General features: G+C 48.7%; 1 protein-coding gene across 5 annotated transcripts in view; it reads right to left on the reverse strand.

The window, feature by feature from the left end:
- Nucleotides 1-4,932, reverse strand: part of MSRB3 (methionine sulfoxide reductase B3) — a 254,166-nt gene extending 249,234 nt beyond the window's left edge. For all 5 annotated transcript variants that reach the window (XM_030216947.1, XM_030216945.1, XM_030216944.1 and 2 more), the window contains exon 1: nucleotides 4,840-4,932. The gene's annotated coding sequence lies outside the window, so the exon portion shown is untranslated. The remainder of the gene's footprint in view (nucleotides 1-4,839) is intronic.
- Nucleotides 4,933-27,008: the final 22,076 nt, after the last annotated feature.

Genomic DNA, 27,008 nt, shown 5'->3' on the forward strand with positions numbered 1-27,008 from the left:
GGTTAGGGGAAGGGGGCGGGACAAGGCGGAGGAACGTCTTCAGGTTGGCAGTGTGGTGATCAATGCTGCTGCTTGAGAATGGAGAGGAGGTAAACAAGGGGAGTAAAGGGCGGGGCAGCATTAAAAATGACAGCCAGCATTAAAAAATTGTCATGCGTTAAAATTTTAAAGCATTAATCACGTTAATATCGCATTAATTGCCCAACCTTACTTCTCATTTTCTTCACTCAGATCCTTTTCCCATTTTTTGAAGGATGTTCTTTTGGCTCTAATAGCCTCTTTCACCTCACCTTTTAATCACGCTGGCTGTTGTTTGCTCTTCTTTCCACCTTTGTTAATATGTGAAATACATCTAGTCTGGGCTTCCATGATGGTATTTTGTAAACAATGTCTATGCCTGATTTAAAGTTCCAATGTTTGCGGCCGATCCTTTCAACTTCTTTTTAACCATTTTCCTCATTTTGTCATAGTCACCCTTTTGAAAATTAAAAGCTACTACAGCAGATTTCCTTAGTGACTTCACTCCAGATATCAGCTCAAATTTGATCATGTTATGATCACTGTTTCCCACTGCATCCAACACCATTACCTCTCGTACTATGCCCTGCATTCCACTAAGTATTAGATCCAAAATAGTTACCCCTCTCATTGGTTCCTTGACCAGTTGCTACAAGAAGCAGTCAATTATTACATCTAGAAATTTTACCTCCCTAGCACTCCCTGATGTGACATTTATCCAGTGAACATTAGGATAATTGAAATCACCATTATTATAATGTTGCCTAATTTGTCAGCTTTCTTAATTTCTGTAAACATATTTTCATCTGTCTGTTCGTTCTGTCCCGGAGGATGGCAGTAGAGCCCTACCAGTATATTCCTTCCCTTCACACCTGGAATTCATATCCATAAAGATTCCATGTGCTGTTTCATGTAGAATATTTTGTTTGACTCAATTCCCTTTTTAACATATAATACACCCCCCCTCCAATTTGATCCACTCTATCATTGCGATATAATTTGTACTCTGCTAACAGAGTCCCATTGATTGTCCTACTTCCACCAGGTCTCTGAAATGCCAATTATATCTATCTCTTTGTTTAGTGCTATATACTCCAATTCTATCTTATTTTTAAGGCTTCTAGTATTTGAATATATATTTTTTGTTCTGGATCTAAAGTGCTGGTAAATATGTTACATTTACTAGTAGTTTAGATCCAGAACAAAAACATTAAATCTTAATATCAGTCAGAGTCAGAGACGAAGGTTTGGTATACTAGCTCCGCAGCACTGCATACAGAATTTGGAAAATGCAAACATTAAAGGCCTGAAGTTAGAATTCGAGTTGAAAAGCAGACTAAAAAGAGTCCCACCAAAATCTGGTAGATTACAAAAATCAGCTGGTCAGGTGGTCAAGCTTAACACAATGACTAATAACAGGAAGCACATTTCTTCTTCCAAAGGGAAATTCAAGTAATACACCCAAAACTTAAAAGACCCATAACTTTTCTACATATAAACTTATAAACTGCTCAAAGCAATAGATACCAATAGAATATGAGGCATAGTTTCAAAGCACTTAGACTTACAAAGTTACACAGTAACCTATGCAACTTTGTAAGTTTAAGTGCTTTGAAAATGAGCCTCTATATCAGTGATGGCAAACTTATGGCACGCATGCCAGAGAGGGCACGCAGAGCTCTCTCTGTTGGCACGCGCGTCGTCGCCTCAGCCAGTTCCAGCCCCCCTCCGAATAAAAGTCATACCTGCTCGGGGTTAAGGCGGCAGCAGCAGTGAAAAGCGCTGGCTCGGCGTGCCTTCAGCCTTCCCTTCTGTCTCTCAAGCGCTGGTCCCGCCCTCATTTCCTGTTTCCGCAAGGGCAGGACCAGAGCTTGAGAGACAGAAGGGAAGGCTGAAGGCACGCCGAGCCAGCGCTTTTCACTGCCGCTGCCGCCTTAACCCCGAGCAGGTATGACTTTTAAATTTCGGAGGGAGGCCCTGGTGCTCAGAGGGAGGGAGGGAGGGAGGGGGGCCCTGGTGGTCGGAGGGAGGGAGGGCGGGCAGGCGGCCTTGTGCTGGGAGGGAGGGCGGGTGGGCAGGCAAGCGGCCTTGTGCTCTGAGGGAGGGCGGCCGGCCGGCCTGCCTGGTACTCGGAGGGCCTGTGGCCTGCGTGGTGCTCGGAGGGCCTGCCTGGTGCTGGGAGGGAGGGAGGCCTGATGCCTGGTACTAGGAGGGAGGCCTGATGCTGGGAGGGAGGCCTGATACCTGGTGCTGGGAGGGAGGGAGGGAGGCCTGATGCTGGGAGGAAGGAAGGAGGGAGGGCTGCCTGGTGCTGGGAGGGAGGGCGAGCGGGAGGGCAGCAGCCCCAACAAGAAAAATCTAAAGTGGGAGGTGCAGACCTCCCGTTAGGTTTTCCACGGTGACTTCCTCGGAAAACAGTAGTGCATCGCATCGGATTAGTATTTTACTACTAATTTGCTCATTTGCATACCATCTTCATTGGCTGCTACTGTGACAGGAAAATGCCCTTTTGTGCATGTCCCCGGTTTACTACTTGCGTTCTAAACTGGCTAGAACCAGTTTAAAACCCACGTTGCTGTTATTCAGGTTAAATTGCCCTGTTGGCACTTTGCGATAAATAATTAGATTTTGGGTTGCTGTTTGGGCACTCGGTCTCTGAAAGGTTCGCCATCACTGCTCTATATGATCATACTGACTCCACAACATCATGGTAACAGAGCACAGGGGCAATAATGCTGAATAAAGCCATCATGGTCAATGCTAAGAAAATCAGAAATCTTAAAACATGGCCTAATTATAACAAAACCTTTGCTAACAACCCACGTTCCTGGGACATAGACAATGGCACTGGAGGCGGGAGCAAGTGGGTAACACGTCCGCCTTTTCGGGTATGGGGGGCTTGTAAAAGGGGATGTAGGTGGCACTAGACACCAGGGAGTAGAGTTTGTGTAAAAAAAAAAAACAGTCGGGGGCAGGCAGGTTAGGATGGGGAACGGGAGGGCCCATTTGACCACCAGGGACTTTTATTTTTAAATTCAGGTCAGCACGAAGACAGAAGTGACACTAGGGTAATATTCTTAAGTGAAGAGGGTGATAGGGAGGGGGCCAGTCATTCTGGGGGATGGAAGGGTCCCAGACAGATTTTAAATTTTTGTGGGGCATAAGGGAGAGAGATGGGACTGATGCCAACCACAGGGGCTTTACACCAGCCTCAGACCTGGTAGTAGGCTCCTGGCGTTGAGCCCCCACTGTAGACCTCAGTGTACAGCCTTGCATTGCTGTAGGGTAGCTGATAGGCTCTTTAACATGCATTTGAATACGCTGTGCACTAATATCTAACGTGGGAGTAAATCACAGCACAGAACCCCTTTTAGCACGCAGTTGCCATTAATGAACAGGTAAACTGGTCATTAAGGACACTACTGTAGCCCATAGTAGTTTTCTGCATCAGCCCCAAAGTTAGGACAGTAAACAGTTATCCTAACTTTATGTACCAAATTAACAGAACACCACACTGAATATTGGCCAGTGCCTCACACATACCTGGATATTCAATGCCAGGAGACACACATGCTCCAGCTTTGAACAACCAGGATGAGTTCAGCTGGTGGATGGAAGAGGCTTACGAGCCACTTACCACCACGGGCTAAATATCAATCCCAGCACTATCATCACAGACCTACATAACAGCTTCGGCAGATCCAAATATAGAAAAACTACTGTAGTATAAAAGTAGATGTCTGGAATCAATCTTTATTATTAAACTTGGACAAGAATTCTGACCAGTGAAAGGAATGAGTAAGAATCCACCAGTAAGTACACGCAATGACAATGAATTTGCGAAACCAGAAAAAAAACCTGTTTAAAGAATTAGATCAGCAAACAAGAAAAACAAGGGAAATACTGGAATAACACTTTGCATTTCTATCTGTGTAAACTACACATTGATCAAGCCGAGAAGCATAAATGGTTACGATAAGGTGAACTGAAACCACAGGATGCTAGCTTGATAGTTGCAACCCAGGACAGTGAATTACAGAAAAGATGCTCACAGCAAGCACAAATTAAATTGGGAAAATTGATAAGCAAGCTCAAATTAAATTGCAAAATTTGGCATAAGCATATTCCATAAGGAACCTTACTCATCTAATGGTTGGCACATCTCATCCATTGGAAACATTAAAGCATCACTGTAGGAAATGGGACTTGATATACCACCTTTCTGTGTTTTTTACAACTACATTCATAATATATACAGTTACTTATTTGTACCTAAGTGACTTGCCCAAGGGAGGAGCTGCAATGGGAATTGAACCCAGTTCTCCAGAATCAAAGTCCTGTGTACTAACCACTAAGCTACTCCTCCAATCCACTGTACTAGAAAAGCATTTGGTCAAAACCCTAAGAACAGTACGAAGAAATAATAATCACCTAGGACATTCCCACGCAAAGTGATAGAACGCTAAATGCAAGAAAACTGGACTGGACATTATGATAAAGGCGTAAAGCATGAGAACAGCATTGAAAATAGAGGAGTCAGAGCCAAATTATTTTCCTGTGAATCATGTGGAGGGCCAGGATCTTCAGACACCAAGCAATGCAGTCAGAGACCAAGAAAAGATACAGAAACATTCAATGATACCAAGTCACACGCATTCGGCTGTACTCACACTCCGAGCACCCCTCCTTGGCTAACACTCAATCGGGGATCGGGGGACCGGTCTCCCTTCCCCACGATCTGCTTTCTGTCCCTCTATCTTCCACTCTCCTCATTGTCCGCGATACGGACCCCCCCCCCCCCCCCCCCGATCAAACTCATACCTGAGGTCGCCCACTAACAATCCCACAGTTTTCCTTCTCCGGTACCCAGTACCCTATGAGTATGACACACACACAACTTCAAGTTCTCTCTCCTTCTTCCGGAAACAGGAAGTCGCGTCAGAGGAGGACTGGAGGTGTCAGGAGAGGCAGCAGAGTACTCCCTAAAAGTTTACAAGGATAGTAGGGTACCGCAATCTGCATTTTCACAGCTATCCATTGCGACAAAAAGTACGCTTTGTGACTGGAGGCAGATGCCACTCCCGTAGAGAAAGAAAGGAACTGAGATGGGCAGTATGGGGATGTTGTGCGAGTTAACTAAATGGTAAGAACTCGCGTACAATCAAAGTATGCAATCGACTTTGGTTAGCATAGAGGAGGTTGGATTGAGAACAGGAGCCTGTTATATGGGTTGAAGCCAGTAGGCGGAGTCACTGATTCACCCAAAACTATAGCAAATGCTATGGAAAGCAAAAGATTGTTAGAAATAATGGACTGCCTATGCATGGTCCATCTGTAAAAGGTCAAAAGCTGTTCCAGTTGGCTATGCAGTGCCTTAAAAGGTGGAGGACAAAAATATATATATATAGGTTTTTTTTTTTTTTTTTTACTTATTTGACAGGTTTTGAACTTATTTGAAAGGTTCCTGGGGAACTGGGTTTGATTCCCACTGCAGCTCCTTGTGACTGTGGGCAAGTCACTTAACCCTCCATTGCCCCAGGTACAAAATAAATACCTGTAAATATGTAAACCGCTTTGAATGTAGTTGCAAAATACCACAGAAAGGTAGTATATCAAGGCCCATTTCTCTTTCCCATATGTAGATATAAATACCATAAAATAAAAACTGAATATCATGAAAACAGCTTCAAAAATTATTGTGGCTGTATTTTGTGCTCATTTTTCTACACTGTTCTATACGATACAGTAATGCATGGCCAAATTTCAGTAATGATATCCTGTTTGCTGATGAGTTCATCTTAACTGTTGTTGTAATCTGCCTTGGGAAGCTTGGAGGCTCATTTTCAAAGCACATAGACTTACAAAGTTAAGGGCCCTGTTTACTAAGCCATGCTGTAGGCACACTGTTTTTAGCACAAGCTAAAAATTAACCCACGCTAACACTAGAGACACCCATAGGAATATAGGGGTGTCTCTAACGTTAGCGCGCACTAAAATTGCTAGTGCGCTTTAGTAAATGGGGCCCAAAATATGTTACTATGGAACTTTGTAAGTCTGTGCTTTGAAAATGAGCACCCTGGTGTTATAAAGAGTGGAAGTAAAATTAAAGTCTCCTTTCATTGGGGCACATCTTCATCTATTTTGTAGAAGTTTTCATTTTGGATACACAAATGGATTATTCTGTTATGAACTTGTTTCAGGGACAAGTCAAAATAAAAATAAATATTTTGTTTCATGCAGCTTTCTTTTGTTTCAGCATGATTGTATGGGCTATAAGCCCCTGATGCAGTCCATTGGTTTTCTTATATTTTGTCTTTGTGATGACTTATACTGTGCCAAAACTGGAAATACAATGAGAATAGAATTCAGTAATATTCTAAACTTATTAATTAACATTATAATTGTGTTCGCATTTGGGTAATTGAGAAAATGCTGTTGCAAAATGACTTGAAGAAATAAATATTTATCACAGAACTGGAAAATGTTGGCACATTTAGACTGACTCTGGACTTCTGCATGAAGGTAAAATTATGTATAATCATACCTGATAATTTTCTTTCCATTAATCATAGCTGATCAATCCATAGACTGGTGGTGGGTTGTGTCCATCTACCAGCAGGTGGAGATAGAGAGCAAACTTTTGCCTCCCTATATGTGGTCATGTGCTGCCGGAAACTCCTCAGTATGTCGATATCAAAGCTCCATCCGCAGGACTCAGCACTTAGAGAATTACACCCACGAAGGGACACTCTGCCCAGCTCACCACCGCCGAAACGGGGGAGGGGAATTAACCCAGCTCATCCCCACACAAGTGGGGGAGGGGGAATCCGTCCAGCTCATCCCCGCGGAGCGGGGAGGGACACCACACCCGCCGATGCGGGGGGATCTGGCTTATCCTGCAACCGCAACCGCGGGAGGAGCTGACTGACCCTAACACCGCCGAAGCTGGAGGGGTACAAAGCTGCCCTACAGCCGCACGAAGCGGGAGGGAGTGCCGGCAGAATTTATGTCTCAATCCAGCCCCGTAAAACGGAGGGGAGAGGAATGCAGCAGCTCACTGTAACACAAGTCGTCTCAACTCTTGAAGAATCCAAGTGAAAGAAGAACTTGAACACGAAGTCCTCCTGAAGTAACTGAAGGCTAAACTTGAACCTAAAATTCAACCAGAATATAAACAGTACAGATATCTGGGAGGGGCTATGGATTGATCAGCTATGATTAATGGAAAGAAAATTATCAGGTATGATTATACATAATTTTACCTTCCATATCATCAAGCTGATCAATCCATAGACTGGTGGGATGTACCGAAGCAGTACTCACCCAGGGCGGGACATAGAAATCCCTGACCTCAACACTGAAGCTCCAAACCGGGCCTCCGCCCGTGCAGCCACAGTCAAACGGTAATGCTTGGAGAATGTATGAGCCGAAGCCCACGTTGCCGCCTTGCATATCTCTTCCAAGGAGACGGATCCGGCCTCTGCCATCGAGGCCGCCTGAGCTCTCGTGGAGTGAGCCTTCAGCTGGATAGGCGGCACCTTCCCCGCGGCCACATAAGCCGCTGCAATGGCTTCCTGGACCCATCTTGCCACTGTAGGCTTAGCAGCCTGCAGACCCTTACGAGGACCTGCAAACAGGACAAACAGATGATCCGATTTCCGGAAATCATTGGTCACTTCCAAGTATCTGATGATGACTCGTCTCACATCCAGATATTCAAGAGCGGAGTACTCCTCTGGGTAGTCCTCCCTACGAAAGGAAGGGAGACAGAGCTGCTGATTCACATGGAAGCGAGAACCAATCTTGGGCAGGAAGGAAGGCACTGTGCGAATAGTCACTCCTGCCTCAGTGCACTGCAGAAAAGGCTCTCGACATGAGAGCGCCTGGAGCTCGGAAACTCTTCTGTCTGAAGTGATAGCCACCAAAAAGACTGCTTTCAACGTCAGGTCTTTCAGAGATGCCCTCGACAAGGGTTCCAAAGGCGGCTTCTGCAATGCTCTTAGCACCAGGTTGAGATTCCACGCAGGCACCACTGAGTGCAGAGGAGGGCGCAGGTGATTAACTCCCTTGAGAAAGCGCACCACATCTGGCTGCGAAGCCAGGGAAGCACCCTTCAGGCGGCCCCTGAAGCAAGCCAGAGCCGCTACCTGGACTTTAAGGGAACTGAGCGACAGGCCTTTCTCCAGACCTTCTTGCAGGAACGCCAACACTGAAGAAATTGGAGCAGTGAAGGGAGAAAGTGAGCCTGCTTCACACCATGCTGCAAAGATACGCCAAACCCTGGCGTAAGCAGTAGAAGTAGAGTGCTTCCTCGCTCTCAGCATAGTGGCGATGACCTTGTCTGAGAGGCCCTTCTTCCTCAGACGCTGCCGCTCAATAGCCAGGCCGTAAGACCAAAGGGAGAGGGATCCTCCATCACCACGGGACCCTGATGTAACAGGCCCTGCTCCACTGACAGCCGCAGAGGATCGTCGACTGAGAGCCTGAACAAGTCCGCATACCAGGGACGTCTGGGCCAATCCGGACCCACCAGGATTACCCTGCCGGGATGCTTTGCCACCCGGTCTAGCACCCTGCCCAACATGGGCCAGGGCGGGAACACATAGAGGAGCTCTTGTGTCGGCCACTGTTGGAGAAGAGCATCTACTCCCAGGGATCGAGGGTCCCGTCCTCTGCTGAAAAAGCGCGGCACTTGGCCATTGGCCGATGACGCCATCAGATCTAGGCTCGGCTGGCCCCAGCGCTTCGTGATGTCCAAGAACGCCTGAGCAGATAGTTGCCACTCTCCGGGCTCCAAGGTATGGCGACTGAGAAAGTCCGCCTTGACATTCATGACTCCGGCAATGTGGGCCGCTGAAAGCTGCTCCAGGTTCGCTTCCGCCCACTGGCAAAGACTCATAGCCTCCTTGGCTAGAGGGGCGCTCTGGTACCTCCCTGGCGGTTGATATAGGCCACAGCCGTGGCATTGTCCGACAGGACCCGTACAGGCTTCAACACGAGTACCGGGATGAACTCCAATAACACCAAGCGAATGGCTCTGAGTTCCAGGAGGTTGATAGACCACTTGCCTCTGCAGGAGACTAGAGCCCCTGCGCTGTCCTTCCCAAGCAGTGGGCTCCCCAGCCCATCAAAGAGGCGTCTGTCGTGACGACAATCCACTCCGGGGTCACCAGAGGCAATCCTGCAGACAACTTGTCTGTCTGCGTCCACCAGCTCAGCGCCTTGCGCACTGCTGGGTCCACGGGAAGGCGCACAGCATAATCCTCCGACATCGGAGTCCAGCGCAGCAGCAGAGATAGCTGTAGTGGTCTCATATGAGCCCTGGCCCAGGGCACTACTTCCATCGTGGCCGTCATAGAGCCCAACAGCTGCACGTAGTCCCAAGCCCGAATAGGAGAGGCTACTAGGAACTAGTCCACCTGAGCCTGAAGCTTGACAATCCGATTGTCTGGCAGGAACACTCTGCCCACTTGGGTGTCGAATCGAACTCCCAGATACACCAGGGACTGAGTCGGGCGCAGCTGGCTCTTCTTCCAGTTGATGATCCATCCCAGGGAGCTCAAAAGAGCAACTACCCGGTCCATAGCTTTGCCGCACTCTGCATAAGAGGGGGCTCGGATCAACCAGTCGTCCAGATAAGGATGGACTTGTACTCCTTCCTTTAGCAGGAAGGCCGCTATGACCCCCATTACTTTGGAAAAGGTCCGCGGAGCAGTAGCCAACCCGAAAGGGAGGGCTCTGAACTGGAAGTGTCGTCTCAGGACTGTAAAACGCAGAAAGCGTTGGAGAGGAGGCCAGATGGGAATATGCAGGTACGCTTCCTTGATGTCCAAGGAAGCCAAGAACTCTCCTGCCTTCACTGCCGCTATAACAGAGCGGAGAGTCTCCATGCGAAAGTGCCTCACTTTCCAGGCCCGATTGACCCCTTTGAGGTCGAGGATAGGCCGGACAGAACCTCCTTTCTTTGGAACCACAAAGTAAATGGAGTAACGTCCCTTGCCAATCTGATTTTTTGGCACCGGAACGACCGCACCCAGGCGGATCAGGTTGTCCAAGGTCTGCTGCACTACCACAGCTTGACCGGAGACTTGCAGGGAGAGAGTACAAACCCGTCTCTAAGGGTTGGCAGAACTCTAGCTTGTAGCCGTCTCTGATGACTTCCAGCACCCACGCGTCTGAAGTTATAGTGGTCCACTCGCCCATAAACGAGGACAGCCGTCCTCCAATCTGCACTGGGGCGTGGACCAAGGCCCCGTCATTGGGTACGAGACCCTGGGGGAGGACCGGAGGGAGCACCTCCGGGACGGCGGTCTCTGCGAAAGGAATGCTGCTTGGGGGAGAATTCCTCTTGAAGGAAGAGGGGGCAGAGGAACCCGACTTGCCCGGGCGGTATGGAGGTATCGGGACGAGTACTAACCCGAGCCCTGACCTCTGGTAATTTCTTGCCCTTAGACGTGCCGAGATCGGTCACAATTTTGTCCAGCTCGACCCCAAAGAGCAGCTTGCCTTTAAAAGGCAATCTAGCCAGGCGGGATTTAGAGGCGTGGTCAGCAGACCAATGTTTCAGCCAAAGCCACCGCCGCGCAGAGACTGTCTGAGCCATGCCTTTAGCTGAGGCTCTCCAGACATCATACAGCAAGTCTGCCAAATAGGCTAAGCCCGATTCCAGGGCCGGCCAATCAGCCCTCAAGGAATGATCCGAGGGGGAAGCCCGCTGCACCATAGTCCGGCACGCCCTGGCCACATAGGAGCCGCAAACTGAGGCCTGCAAACTTAAAGCAGCTGCCTCCAAGGACGACCTTAAGGCCGCCTCCAATCTTCTGTCTTGGGCGTCCTTTAGGGCCGTGCCACCTTCCACCGGCAACGCCGTTTTCTTAGTCACCGCAGTGATTAAAGAATCCACGGTAGGCCACAGATAGGCCTCACGTTCACTCACAGCCAAAGGATAGAGGCGGGACATAGCCCTAGCCACTTTAAGGCTCGTTTCCGGGACATCCCATTGAGCCGCAATTAAGGTGTGCATGGCATCATGCACGTGGAAGGTTCTAGGCGGGCGCTTCGTCCCCAGCATAATGGCAGAGCCAACAGGGGCTGAGGGAGAGACGTCCTCCGGAGAGGAAATCTTCAAAGTGTCCATGGCCTGTAACAACAGGTTGGGCAAATCCTCTGGGCTAAAAAGCCGCGCTGCAGAGGGGTCATCCGCTCCATCCGAGCGGGGATCTATCTCCTCCAAGGAATCCGCAAAGGATCTTTGGGAGACCTCAGACACGCTGCCCTCATCTACATCGGAGGAGACAAAAGTCCTCCAAGGCCTGGAAATCAACCCGAGGGCGTTTACCTCTGGGAACCTCAACCTCTTTATCAGAAGAGGGAGCAGGGGCAGCGTTTTGCATGAGGAAAGCCTGATGCAGCAGCAAAACAAACTCGGGGGAGAAACCCCCCAGACTGTGCACTTCCGCAGCCTGGGCAACAGCCCTAGACGCACTCTCAACCGGCGCTCGCAATAGCGGGGGAGAGACATGCTGTGCATCCAAAATGGCGTCCGGCGCGAAACTCCGTGAAGGAGCCGCGCTGGAAGAACGGCGCTTAACTTTAGCCGCTTTTGTGCCGTCGCCAAAATTAAGGGCGTTCATGGCATTAATGTCTCCAACCTCAAGGGCGGCCCCGAAGAAGCCGTCCGAGCCGCGTGGCCGGCCAAGATGGCGGAGGCGAGGAGCGGGGGATGGGCGTTTATGGCGGGAAAAAACCGCCACGCCGGAGGAACGACCGGGACATTCATCGGTCACTAAACTATCACCCATCAAGGGCGAATCAGGTTGTAAAACCCCCGCATCCCCTCTAGAAGCGCTCCAGCGATCCGGGGAGCGACCCTTTGCGCCCTTGCCCTCCGACGCCATTGCCACGAGGAGAAGAATCGGGGAACCCCCTGCCCGCTATAAAAAGGTAAAATTACCTGCTTGCCGCTCCGAGCTGTAACGAACTGGTGTCCCAGTGAGTAGCTGCAATGAACGTTTAAAGAAACGTCGAATTAAACGCCTTTAAAGACGTTTAAAAATATTTTTTTTTTTTTTTAAACGGAGCCAGCGGGAGGGGGGAGAAAAGGAGGGACCTGGCACCACCAGGTTTGCACTTGCTCAAAAGAGCCCTCAACCCCAGGCCTCAACAAAACCTAAGGATTAGGCTTGGAGGCCTAGCCAGAGCTGCTGCTGTGTGTGACCACCACCTGCTGAGATAGAGAACATACTGGGGAGTTTCCGGCAGCACATGACCACATATAGGGAGGCAAAAGTTTGCTCTCTATCTCCACCTGCTGGTAGATGGACACAACCCACCACCAGTCTATGGATTGATCAGCTTGATGATATGGAAGATAGCTTTGACCTCATTATTGAATATCTCTCTTTTAATTAGTAGTAATAAACAATACTAGGTGCATTTTTATAATATACCACTGCATTCCACAAAACAAAAGGAGCAAGTTCCCACAAACCTTCTTTCTCTTTTGATCTAGGCACAGGAAAAAAAAAGATTTTAAAAACTCCTAGGTTTCAACCTAATTCATGTTTAAAGTTGGGTATAAATGTCATAAATAAATAGAAATTCTGAATGTTGACCACCTGATTCTCATAACATGATATCTGTTTTACTGGCCCTTTACTAGAAGAAAAACATCTCTACATGAATATAACACATGCTAAGGTGGTCCTATAATCAGCCCGTCCAAATGACACACACTGATTATGATTTATAACAAATTACAACTCTGTGAAAAGTTATTCCTCTGTATACATCCGTATGCTGCACAAGTTGGCGTGTTTGAAAATATAGGTGAGATTAAATAAAAATGCTACCAACAATAAAGAACGACAATGTGGATGCAGCAGCTCATAGATTTGTTTGCTTTGTTTTGAGTGTACGCAGAACGACGGAGGCGCGGGGAAGGGAAAACACAGACTAACCTAAGTGGCTTCAACTTTTTGACATTATACCATCTCCTGTTCTCAATCAAACCTTCTTGCTTATACCCAAGGAGGTTGGATGAAAACAGGAGACAGTATAGCACAAGGAAAGCAAGTTTGATCCAATGAAGACTAACTCAAAATAACCTGTTCCTTAGCTTGGCCCTAGTATTACCATACCAGGCCTCTTTGGTTATGTTTCACTAATAAGTTAAATGATTAACTGGCTTTCTTGAAAGGATTATATAAACCTTGGACGCATGACTAGGGACACAAACATATACTTATTTATTCAATATCACAATTCCTCATGTACAGCCACAAAACAACCTTTTAGGGTGGATAGTGTTCACAATGAGCTCTTTTTATTATTGACCAGGTAGAGATAATGAGTTTTCAGTTTTGGGGTAGTATAAGTCATCACAAGAACAAAATATAAGAAAATCAATGGACTTCATTAGGGGCTTATAGCCCATTTAGTTATGTTTAATGTGATAAAGTCACATCCAGGATAGTTGGGTTAAGGCAGTGTCAGTTTGAAATACAAGTCCCAGAATGCATTGCAGGCCAGGGGATGAGATGAGGAACCCGAACTGGACTCCTAGCTGCAATGGGGGAAGACATGGGTGTAAGCTGGTAGGATGTGTAGATTGGCTGCCACTAGGGGGAAAGAGAGTTAGGAAACCCTGTGTGCAGGAGCTCATCATTAGTCTAATGCTTAACTTAGCTGGTATGGGTGTGGGGGAAGCTAATGGAAGGAGAATGATTGGTTGTGAGAGGAGAAGCCAGGGATTGATTAGGCAAGTGGGAAGGAGTCCCAGGGGAGAGAATCAGTTGCAGGCTGAAAATCCTTGGGTAAGAGAGGTCCCTAAAGTACTGAAGCAGGCTGAAATCCCCTGGGTGTGAGGAAGTCCCAAAAGTATTTGCAGGCTGAAAATCCTTGGGTAAGGGAGGTCCCTAAAGTATTGAATTTACCAGTGAAGCAGATGCAGGGTGAAATCCCTTGGGTATGAGGAGTCCCTAAAGTACTTAACTCTCCTGAAGGTAAAGAGAGTAGAAGGTAGAAACTGCTGCTTTGTGATTTAACTGTGATGAACTGAAAGAACTGCTTCTATTTGGAATTGATCTACTATTTATTGTGCACTGGATAAAGAGCCCAGACTGGAGCCGACTGTGAGCCTGTATTGAATCCTGGTATGTGCTGATAGCCTACTGCTTAAAGGGGACTATTTGCCACACACTTTCAAGTGGCTTATATGTGCTTAAGATTGAAGGTGAATGCTGCTGTTAGAACTATGTATCAGGTCTACTAGAAACCTGCATGGAATAAAGTCCTTAAGATTGAAGTTGCTGGTGGACATTATTTCTTGACTGTACCAGGAGCCTGTGGCTAGAGGAGATTGTTCTATCCTTGGCTGCACATAGAGGCACCTGGTTACATTAAAAGAAATCTGCATGAAACAAAATATTTATTTTTATTTTGACTTGCCCCTGAAACATGTACAAAACCGAATGATCCATTTGTGTGTCTAAAATGTAAAATTCTACAAATTAGATGAAGATGTGATTCCATGTGCCCCAATGAAAGGAGAGTTTAATTTTAATTTTATTTAATTTCAGTATATTCCATCTTTATAACACCAGGCTTCACAACGCAGATTATAGCAGTAGTAAAGATGAACCCATCAGGAAACAGGATATCCTCACTGAAATTATTTCATGATATTTGTATCTAGATAAGGGAAGCTTTCAAATAAATTAAAAAGCTGTCAATAAATTAAAAGCAAATCTTTTGTCCTCCACCTTTTAAGGCACTGCCTATCGAACTGGAACAGCTTTAGAGGTCCTTTTACAAAGGCATGCTGAAAAATGTGTTGTGGTAGTGTAGGCGCTGGTTTTGGGTGCGCGCCAATCCATTTTTTAGCACGCCTGTAAAACATGCCTTTTTAAAATTTTTCCCGAAAATGCGCGTTTGGCAAAATGAAAATTGTCACGCGTCCATTTTGGGTCTGAGACCTTACCATCAGCCATTGACCTAGTGGTAAAGACTCACGCGGTAAACAGGCAGTAATGACCTACGCGTGCCAAATGTCACTTGGCATGTGTCCGTTACGCACGCCCGAAAATAAAAAATATTTTTCAGACGTGCGTATTGGACGCGTGTCAAAAATGAAATTACCACAAGAGCCACGCAATAGTCGGACGATAACTCCAGTTTGACGCGCGTAGACACGCGGCTTAGTAAAATGGCCCCTTAAACTTTTTACAGATGGACCACACATAGGCAGTCCATTATTTCTAATAATCTTTTGCTGTTGTTTTGGGTGTACTAAAACAGCAGCAAGTTTTGCCTGCTGGCTTCAGGCGATATAATGAACTAGATAGGATCACCCCGTCTCCTGTTTTCATCCAACCTCCTTGCTTATACCAAGGAGATTTATGACCAGGAGCACACTGACACTACGTGCCAGCAGCATCAGAGGTCACCTGATTTACTGGTGCATGCGTGTGGTGATCTCTACATGTTGCCAGATCGCTATGCTACACATGGAAGTTGCTCCACACCCATGAGCTGGTCTTTGGTCCTTGCATCAGCTTGGGCAGAGAGAGCACAAGTGCTGCTGGGCTGAATTATTAAAGCGAGGACTGGTAGATCTTGTTGCATAGTGCTGTTTGCAACCAAAGCCATAAGTGTTAAATAATGCACCGGGAGTTATTTTATTCTTTTTTTTTAATTCACGCTAGTTGGGTAGTTAAGGGCATACATACTAGGGGCCAGCATAGGTTATAGAGCATGAAATTAAGCTGCTTTGAATATAACTTAAGCCAACTAAATAAAAGGTCTACCTTATATGCATGAATGGTGACAAAGGTACTACTTATATGGATTGTTCAATAAAAAAAAGTATTACTTTATTCTTTTTGTTTTTTATTTTTCCATACATAAAATAGACTGACAGGCAATCTCGCCACTTTATTCATGTATAATGAGTGTAGCAATTTAAATGACTGGAACCACTGGATATGAGCAGAAAGTGGTGCAGAAAGAAATAACATAAAATAATAGTAATATTTATATAATATAAAATGAATTCATAAAGGCAAAGACAGTGTCAGGTTCTGTTGGCAGTAGTTATTGTTCTTGCTCAGATTTAGTTCTAGCCTGGCAGGAGCACGTGCTAACTGCAGCATTATGGCCTTAACACATGTTAAGGGAATTAGCGCGTAGTAAAAGCCCTTAAAGTGCGTGCTAATTCCCTTAATGTGTGTTAGGGCCATAACGCTTCTTGATGACTTTCCCCCCTTAGGGCCCTGTTTACTAAGCTGTGTTATAGACGCGATAACGTTTTTAATACACGTTACCATGTACACGACAGTATCCCTATAGGCGCCTACACAGCATGCGTGCTAATTGTAGGCGCATTAAAAATGCTAACATGCCTTAGTAAACAGGGCCTTTAGTTTTCTGGTGATTCATTCTGGTACTGGTATGTTCTCCTTAAGCAACTGTAACATAGTAGATGACGGCAGAAAAAGACCTGCACGGTCCATCCAGTCTGCCCAACAAGATAAACTCATATGTGCTACTTTTTGTGTATACCCTACCTTGATTTGTACCTGTCCTCTTCAGGGCTCAGACCGTATAAGTCTGCCCAGCACTATTCCCGCCCCCCAACCATCAGCCCCGCCTCCCTCCACTGGCTCTGCCACCCAATCTCGGCTAAGTTCCTGAGGATCCATTCCTTCTGAACAGGAATTGTACTAACAGGTATGTTCTCCTTAAACAGTTGTGCAATGCAATGACTTAATTTTTCTTTCACTTTTCTCTTTTAAAATTTCTTTCTTTTTATATATGATCTGCCTTGCTTGCATAAAGACTTCTGTATTTTGATGTCGTGAAAAATGCAGTTAATTAGAGCACAAATTCAGTATGTGGTTCAAACAAAGTAATGCAAACATTATTTTTCAGGGAGAATTAGATTGAACCTTTACATGTACAGTATACATTAGCTCTGGCACCCTTACATGTACAGAATACATTACATTTAGATTGAACCCTTACATGTACAGAATACATTAGAAGTATGTATTTTTTCCCAATGAATAGTTCCAAATTTATAAAGGGCTTTTGCTTATTTGGAACAATTGTTGGGAAAAATACATATTTTGTAAATGGGTCTCTGCCAGAGCCTCTAACGTATTTCAGTAACATAATTAAATGAAATAACTACTTATGATGGTTATGGGTACAGGTGGGGATGGAGGATTTTACTTGTGGGGATAGGTTAGATTCCAGTGGGGACGGGCGAGCATGGGTGAAATTTCTGTCCCTGTGCAGCTCTCTATTTGGAAGATGGGACGTGGGGGTGGACAGTTTGAGAATGAGGGAGAGAAGCTGTCTTGGGGCTGGGGATTTGGGTTTGAGATAGAGAAGGAGAGATACCAAATTGGGATGGAGGAGGGGGAGGGTGTGGCATGTGAGTTGTTGAGTGTCTGCTTCTTTCGGTTTGCCTCTTGCAACACTAGGAGGCCGATGCTCAAAGCTGGATGCTAAGGCCTGCAATGCAAAAGCCCTTCATGCAACAGCACAGAAAAATAGCTAAGCGATGCTCAAGAGAAATCTTATGCAAATGATATGTGCAGTTAATTGGCTGTACAAACTGAAAGCAAGGAGAGGATTGTGCCTAGCACATGCGAACAAAGGGCTTGCAGTAAGCATGGCTCTTATGTGCATGCCTAGACAAACCTGGAAGTGCATGTACACATCGGCGCTGTTCATCTACACTTTTAAATGAGTCCTTCAAAAATTGTTTGCACTTTAAATGTTTGAAAGGCTCGTATTTAAGCGCAAAAAAACAGGCACCCATGCGTGCTTTCACTTTTGGTTTGGCTTGTAAATGTCAGGCCCTCCAAAGGCTCTGTAGCAGATCCATGGGTCATGATGCCAGCAACCTCAAAGAAGTTCTGAATCAGCTCAAGAACAGAACTTTGCACCTGCAGGTAGGTATGTATCTGTCCTCTCTCTTTCCCATTATAACCAGCACAAACGGGGAGAAAATGGCTTAAAACAGACACCAACACAGGAGCCGACTCACAACACTTCTGCCTCAACCACCATCTTGACTCCTGCAGGTTTGGGACACTCTTCGTCTGTTTCTCCTCAGAGGCCTGTCTGACATGGGTAGCCCTACAGCAAAGCCCTCTGAGTCATTGAAACACACAAGCCCCTCCACCACTGTGAGGTGGCATCCCCTTGGAGGGGTACATTTATAGGTTTTAGTAACATGTTTAGTCTCATTACAGAAAAACATTGCACAGCTAATAATATCAACTATACTTTGGATCCTCAACTCAAGATACTGGGAGTCATTTTTTACAACTTTCTTACTTTCGATCACCAGGTTCAGGCACTCGCCACAAAAGTATTTAGATTGATTTGGAAACTTAGGAGGGTGTCGATCCAATTTTGATACAGAATCTTTTCAGATAATCGCCCAATCAATGATCCTAGCTCATATTGATGATTGCACAAACACAGTGTAAAATATGGCAGCCCACCTTATATGTAGGGCATCAAAATTTGACAGGGTAACCCTCTTGTTTTTAAAGCCAAATTGGTTATTGGTAGAAGCTCGCATAATTTTCAAACTGTGTTCTTTAGTATTTTTAATCTTATTCGTATTTAGCCAAATAGTGATTTAAATTCAAATATGAATAATCGGACTCTACGGTGCTAAATCCTACTGAAACAAACACTTGATCTGATTTCATGTTGATTCTTTTATTATTTATGTTAAAACTCAATGCACATTATTCATATTTGGCATTCGGCCGAATAATAATTTTCATTATTCGTATTCAGCCGAATAGTAAAACATGCTAGTCAATACAGCTGTAGTTTGGACTGTTGCTTCTGGTCCCAGGCCATTGTTTCACAGCTTGATGGAGTCTAATGGCTGGCTTCCAGGTTCCTGGACTAGGTTGAGTGATGGGTGCTGCTCCACTGTCTCAAGGATTGCTTGATAGGCCACTAGGTGAGGTTTATGGGTCCCCCCCTCCCCAACCCCTCCCACTGCCCTTGCACCTGCGACGTCAGACTCCGAACTGGATTCAACGAATCAGCAGCGTTACTTACAGCGTAGCCACGGAGGAGTCGGAGGAAGACGAAATATGAAGACTGTGGGTTGGACCTTGGCTGGCGGGGGTTGGGGCCCCCCACCAGCTAAGGTAAGCAGCGGGGGAGGGTTGACAGCGGGGGGGGGGGGGGGGGGAGTGGCGGCGGCAGGGGGGGGGGGAGGCAAAAATGTGCCCCCCCTCTCTGGCCCCCCCTACCGCTGGATTCCAGATACACCCCTGGCTGGGAGGGAGGAGTGTAGAAGAACCCATGGATTGGCAAGTAGGGGGTAGTGGAGAGAGAGAGAGGAAGAAGAGGAGAGCCTGGAAGAGGAGCCCATGGATATCTCTGCTCTTGCTAAAGGTAGAGAATTAAGAGGGCAGATGGCAGCCTGGTTCTCTGGCTTAATGCAGGGAGGGGAAAAGTGGCTATGTCAGAGGAGGGATTGAGGCATGAATGTTTCAACCTGGGTCGTGTGGGTGGTTGTCAGGAGTTGGTGCTGACAGTGAAAGGGTGGGACCCTTACATGCCCCTGGCCTGTTAGTAGGTGGGTAGGGGAAGAGAAGGTTGAAGCGGGAGAGAGATTCTTGGGGTTTGTGCTGTGATAAAAGTGAACTGTTTGAATTGGGGGTTTGCCACAGGACTTCCTTCCTCATCAGGGAAACTGAGGAAGCGAGAGAGATGGGAGAGCCCCATTACTCCCCTCCCCTTTCGAGGGGGGACGGGAAAGGGAGGGATTGTTTCACAGGGAGTTTGAGGCTGAGGGGTGGTGGAATCCGGGAAACACTGAGGGACCACATCCGCCTAGGAGCTGTAGTCCCAAGTCGTGGGACAGCTAAGAGGGATAACCCTCCAGACTGTAAACGCTAAGAGGCTGAGTGAGATTACCCTGGCTGTGGAGTACAATATATACTGTCCCGTGGGCTGGTGGTTTACAAAGGACCTTGTGAAATTCCGAGCCACTGAACTCTGAGAGTAAAAGAGAAAAACTTCCAGACTGTGAAAGAGCAGAGATTGAGCAGGGCGGGGCCCAGGCAGTGGTGGCCGTATCACGCGGCCCCGTGTCCATGAGGTTTACAAGATACAGAGAGAAGATAGACATGGAGAGAAAAGAAGTGCCAGATTGACAAGGAGACCCTATCAAGACAGTTAAGAGAAGACAGAAGAAACCAGAGACTTGGGACCTTCTATTTATTCATTAAGTAGAGAGGTGTGGTAGCCGTGTTAGTCTACTCTTAAGGTTATCAATAGAAATCAAACAAAATAAAACATGGAAAATAAAATAAGATGATACCTTTTTTATTGGACATAACTTAATACATTTCTTGATTAGCTTTCGAAGGCTAGAATAAGTACATAAGTAATGCCTCACTGGGAAAAGACCAAGGGTCCATCGAGCCCAGCATCCTGTCCACGACAGCGGCCAATCCAGGCCAAGGGCACCTGGCAAGCTTCCCAAACGTACAAACATTCTATACATGTTATTCCCGGAATTGTGGATTTTTCCTAAGTCCATTTAGTAGCGGCTTATGGACTTGTCCTTTAGGAAACTGTCTAACCCCTTTTTAAACTCTGCCAAGCTAACCGCCTTTACTACGTTCTCCGGCAGTGAATGCCAGAGTTTAATTACATGTTGGGTGAAGAAAAATTTTCTCCGATTTGTTTTAAATTTACTACACTGTAGCTTAGCCTAGAATGGGTGGCAGAGCTGGTGGTTGGGAGGCGGGACTAGTGCTGGGCAGACTTATACGGTCTGTGCCGGGACTGGTGGTTGGGCGGCGGGGATAGTGCTGGGCAGACTTATACGGTCTGTGCCAGAGCCAGTGGTGGGAGGCAGGGATAATGCTGGGCAGACTTATACGGTCTGTGCCAGAGCTGGTGGTGGGAGGCGGGGATAGTGCTGGGCAGACTTATAGGGTCTGTGCCAGAGCTGGTGGTTGGGAGGCGGGGTTGGTGGTTGGGAGGCGCGGATAGGGCTGGCCAGACTTATACGGTCTGTGCACTGAAGAGGACAGTACAAATAAAAAGTAGCACATATGAATTTATCTTCTTGGGCAGACTGGAAAACTCTTTTTATTGGAAAAAACTAAAAACAAATAACATACAAATCAAAAACAAGCCCCTAGCTATACACGGTCCTCCTATCTATGTACACCCCCTCCCCCTCCTCAATAGTACAGTGGAAACTGTTTATTAGAAAAAACAAAGAAAAAAAAACGGACATGCAAATCAAACCCCAGGCTCCTAGCTAGACATGGTCTGCCTATCTCTGTACACCCCCTCCCCCTCCTCAATAATACAATGGATCAACCCCCCCCGACCCCCCACCCCCCAAACCCCTTCAGACAACTGGCACACAATCCCCTGGGTAGCATAAGTACATAAGTAGTGCCATACTGGGAAAGACCAAAGGTCCATCTAGCCCAGCATCCTGTCACCGACAGTGGCCAATCCAGGTCAAGGGCACCTGGCACGCTCCCCAAACGTAAAAACATTCCAGACAAGTTATACCTAAAAATGCGGAATTTTTCCAAGTCCATTTAATAGCGGTCTATGGACTTGTCCTTTAGGAATCTATCTAACCCCTTTTTAAACTCCGTCAAGCTAACCGCCCGTACCACGTTCTCCGGCAACGAATTCCAGAGTCTAATTACACGTTGGGTGAAGAAAAATTTTCTCCGATTCGTTTTAAATTTACCACACTGTAGCTTCAACTCATGCCCTCTAGTCCTAGTATTTTTGGATAGCGTGAACAGTCGCTTCACATCCACCCGATCCATTCCACTCATTATTTTATACACTTCTATCATATCTCCCCTCAGCCGTCTCTTCTCCAAGCTGAAAAGCCCTAGCCTTCTCAGCCTCTCTTCGTAGGAAAGTCGTCCCATCCCCACTATCATTTTCGTCGCCCTTCGCTGTACCTTTTCCAATTCTACTATATCTTTTTTGAGATACGGAGACCAGTACTGAACACAATACTCCAGGTGCGGTCGCACCATGGAGCGATACAACGGCATTATAACATCCGCACACCTGGACTCCATACCCTTCCTAATAACACCCAACATTCTATTCGCTTTCCTAGCCGCAGCAGCACACTGAGCAGAAGGTTTCAGCGTATCATCGACGACGACACCCAGATCCCTTTCTTGATCCGTAACTCCTAACGCGGAACCTTGCAAGACGTAGCTATAATTCGGGTTCCTCTTACCCACATGCATCACTTTGCACTTGTCAACATTGAACTTCATCTGCCACTTGCACGCCCATTCTCCCAGTCTCGCAAGGTCCTCCTGTAATCGTCCCCTCATGGTGGCTTAAGCCTCACGTGTCTCCACCACCTCGAAGCCACCCCCACCCCTTTTTCCACCCTTTCCCACTTTGCCGCTTCCTGCACCGCCCTTACCACATCCCAGCTGACTACCTCCGCCGGCCGGACCTCCTGGTACAGGGACACCCTGCAGCGCGCCATCCAGAGGCAGTACCGCAATATCACCGAAATCAGAAAGCGTGTTACTGGATCCCCGCGTCCCCCTCCACCCTCTGGGCCGTACACCCAGTCCGCATAGCTGTAGTTGCGGAAACTGGGGATCTGCAGCAACGAGGAAACCCGGTCAGAGACCTGGACTGTAAATGGGCACCTTGCCAGGAAATACTCCATCGTCTCTTCAGTTCCAGCACATTCCTCCCGTGGGTACCCTCTATCCTGCACATTGCGATATTTCAAATTTCCTCGGACGTACAGTCTACCGTGAAAGGACAGCCACGCCAGGTCTTTATACTTTGCCGGGATGCGGTTCGAAGCAATCAACCGTAACCCCTGCTGCACCCGTGGGGCCGGCGCGTGCCTCAGCGCCAGAGGAGCTGAGAACACCTGCGCCCGTACTCTGTCCATCCAGACCCCCCGTTGTCCTGCCTTCACCTCCCCCCACCGTCAGCCCCCACACCCTCACCAATTTCACTAGGGTCTTGCAATAACTCACCCCCCCCCCGGGGCCCCCCTTCGCAGTGCCACTACCCTCCCCCCCTCCCGCCATAGGTCCCAATATCTCGGCCACCACTGCAGGACACTCCTTGCCCACCCCGGTGGCTCCCGCCCTACCGCCCTCCCCAGATTGAACTGCAGGAACAAAGCGCTGAAAAACAGGACTGGGTTTATCATGCCCACCCCCCCCTCCCCTCCTCCTAGGCAGATATGTAACATTCCCTTTTACCGGATTCGTCCTGTTGCCCCAGAGCAGCCGGAAGAACACCCCATACAAGGCCGCGTACCGGCTCTCCGGCAGCAAGCAGATGTAACTGACGAACAGAAACAAAGGAACTAAGTGTGCCTTGATGAGCTGTACCCGCTCCCCCATGGTCATTCTCCACCCCTTCCATCTATCCACCCTCCCCTTAGCTTCGTGGAGACACCTATCCCAGTTGTAGAGCCTATAATCCCCCTTCTCAAAGTATATTCCCAAGACCCGTATACGTTCCACAGCTGTAGGAAACCTACCTCCCAACTCAAACTGCAGCCCCTGATCCCCAACCCACAGGCTATTGGACTTTTGAAAATTGACCTGCGACGCTGTTGCCTGCGAGTATTCCTGGATCAGGTTCTGAAATCTACCTCCCTCCCTCTGGTCCGCTACCCACACTGTAACGTCATCTGCATACGCCACGACCCTTAACTGGCTATTGTCCCCCACCTCCACCCCTTCCAGCACCTCCGCCCCCCCCCCCTTCTCCAGCCGTCTTATAAAAGGGTCGATGGCGTATGCATACAACAGCGGGCTGAGCGGGCACCCCTGCCCCTACCTCAAACCCCTGCCCTCTCCACCCGTTAACCAGGGGAAAACACCCCACATGCCGATAGAGTAGCTGTAATTGCTCTATCCAGCCCTTCGGAAACCCATAGCGCTCCAGAATGCTCCATAGGACACCCCACTGCACTCTATCAAACGTTTTTTCCTGGTCGAGTGTTACCAACAGCCTACCGTGCCCTCCCACTCTACTGCATTCTACCCCCTCCCGCACCCACGCTGCCGCTTCCAAGACGACCCCTCTCCCTTTAACCCCACATGCTTGCGAGGCTGCCAGCAAATCCACAGACACCTGCCTCATTCTATGGAATAGCATTCTCGCGAAAATTTTCCGATCTGTATTAAGCAGTTGGCCAGCATCGCCGGGTCCTGCCCCTTACTTAGTAGGATAAGAGCCGCCTCTGTCAAGGAACTAGGCAAGGAACCCTCCAACTGGGCTGCCCCCCATACCCTCACCAGGATCGGCACCAGCTGCTCCTTAAAGGCCTGGTAGAACTCAGTTGTTAGCCCATCCGGCCCCGGCGAGGTCTTCCTGTGGAGCGCCCCGATGGCTTCCTCCACCTCCTGTTCTGTCCACGGGTTCAAGAGGGCCTGAAGCTGGGGTCCCCCGTGACCTATCCCCGGGGTTCCTTCCACATAACACTCCATCTGCTCTATATCGATCTGCTGGGCTGAAAGGAACGCCGCAAAGTGGTCCCTCACTGCCCCCAGAATCCCCTCCCTGGTGTCCTGCAGGACCCCCTGTGCGTCCCGCACCCCCTCCATCACCCTGCGCGCCCTCCGCTCCCGGCAGCATGCGAAGGGGTCCGGGCTACACATTTTCCCGAAGTCCCGCTCGTACACCAAGGAGGTGTAGCGGTTGTACTGTACCTGCTCCAGGAGTGCTGGGAGATCATGTATTCCTTCCTCCCTCCCCCCTTGTGAAATCAGTGTGTCCCTCTTTTTCTTTATCGCCATGCCCAACTTTGTCCTTTCCCTCCCCTCCCTTCTCGCCTGTCTGAGAAAGAATCCCCGCGTTCGTCTTTTCACTGTATCCCACCACTCCCCCAATGACTGAAATGCCCCCTGCACTGACACCTGATCTTCCAAAAACTGGCGGTACTCCTCCCGCACCTGCTCGCTACCTAACCACTTTAAATTCAGTCGCCATAACCCCCTCCCTGGCCTCTGCACTGCCACCCCCCCCCCCCCACCTGAAGGAGGACCATGTGGTGGTCTGAAAAGTCCACGTCCACGGTTCGTGGACCCCCCAGACAAACCCCCTTCTTTACCAGGAATCTATCGATTCTACTCTTACACTGCCCTCGAAAGAACGTGAACCCCTCCTGTTCCTCACAGAAGGCTACATGTGCGTCTACCAGCTCCGCCTCCCGCATGATCTCTGCCAGCCTCACCCCGTCATAGCCCACCTGTACCGATCGTCCCCCACTATCCTTTTTCCGCAATATGGTGTTAAAATCTCCCCCCCAGACTACTTGGCGTGAAGTGTATAGGTAGGGCTTGATCTTCCCAAAGAGGAGCACCCTTTCCTTCTTGCTTTGGGGCCCGTACACATTCACCACCCTCAGTGCTCTATCCTCCCAAATCGCATCCACAAGACATCTCCCCACCCCCAGCTCCACCACTCGCTGAATATTCACCCGGTGGGACTTAAATAAGATCCCCACCCCACCCCACCATACCTCTCCCCCGCCAATCCCCACACTGAGGGACCCCACTTCCAGGCCCGCCTCATCACCTCAATGGACCGCAGCCGAGTCTCCTGGAGCAGGAAGCAATCTGCTTGGACCCTCGCGAACCAGTCATACGCTAAACCCTGCTTCTTCGGAGAGGCGATGCTGGCCACATTCAGCGTGGCAAATGTCAACATTAAGCCTGCCATCCTCATTGCGAGTCACGGGTCTGCTCACTCCCACCTTCTTTCCTTATCTCCTGGGATACCCCCTTCTTACCCTGAAGCAGGTCCTCTGTTATGCGGTCTATGTCATCCCTTGCCAGATCCCCCTCCCCCCCCCCAGGCGTCCTGTCTGCACCTTACCCCCCTCCCCCTTTCTTCTTTGCTCTATCCGGACCTAACCCCTGAGCCCTCCCTCTCCCCTCTCCCCCCCCCAAGTCCTCCAGATCCTCTAGCTCCACTCTGTCCCCCCAAGCCTGCACTTGGGCCTTCACCACCTGCCCGGCCCCCTCAGCTTTCCTCTTACTCCCCTTTCCCCTCCCTCCCTCCCTTCCCTCCTCCTTCCCCCCTCCCCCTCCCCCCAGAGCCTTCCCGCCCTTCTTCCTACCACCAGTACCCTCCTCCAGTGCTTCCTCATATTTCGGTTTGCCCTCTCCAATCCCCCCTGCCGCCCCCTGTTCTTCCTCCTCCCTCCCAACCTCCCTATCCTCCTCCTCCAACACCTGAAACCTGTTCCCCCCCCCCCTCCGAAACTTCCCTTTCCTCTGTGGCACTTGTACCCACGCCCCCTCTCCCCCCTGCTCCACTCCTGACCCAGCCCCCTGCCGCCCCCCCCTCCTGCATCCCCTCCTTCTCCCCCCTTGCCCCTCCCTGCCTATCACCCCCTGCCCTATCCCCTCCTCCCTGTCCCTTCCCCCACATATCCCACTCGTTATGGGCCGCCCTAGGGCAGTTCCGATATGCATGGCCTAACCCGCCACAGAGGTTGCACCTGATCGTGGTGCAGTCCTCTGTGGCGTGCTGATCCCCGCATCTTCCACACTTTACCACTGGGCATGACATGCTGAAGTGCCTAAACGAACCACATCTGAAGCACTGCCGCGGCTGCCCCTTGTAAAAGCACAGTATCCTGTCGCGACCGATAAAGGCAGCCGAAGGAATGTGCTGGACCACATGGCTCTCCTGTCTCAATTTGACCAGGGCTCCCCAACCTCCTGCCCAAACCCTGCTTGGATCCGGTAACTTTGTAAGCGGGGATCTCAGCTCCGCGTACCTCTGTAGCCAGTAGGTTAAATCTGCCCCAGAGATAGACTCATTTCTCATGTGCAGGGTGACCTGCACCAGGTCCGGCTTGCTGATTGGAATGGCCCTGAGGTCCCGCCACTCCCCCTTTCCCCTCACCCCCTCGTACCTTTCCCAGAATATTTCCATCCCCC

This window comes from Microcaecilia unicolor, chromosome 10 (assembly GCF_901765095.1).
Source record: "Microcaecilia unicolor chromosome 10, aMicUni1.1, whole genome shotgun sequence".
NCBI lineage: Eukaryota > Metazoa > Chordata > Amphibia > Gymnophiona > Siphonopidae > Microcaecilia > Microcaecilia unicolor.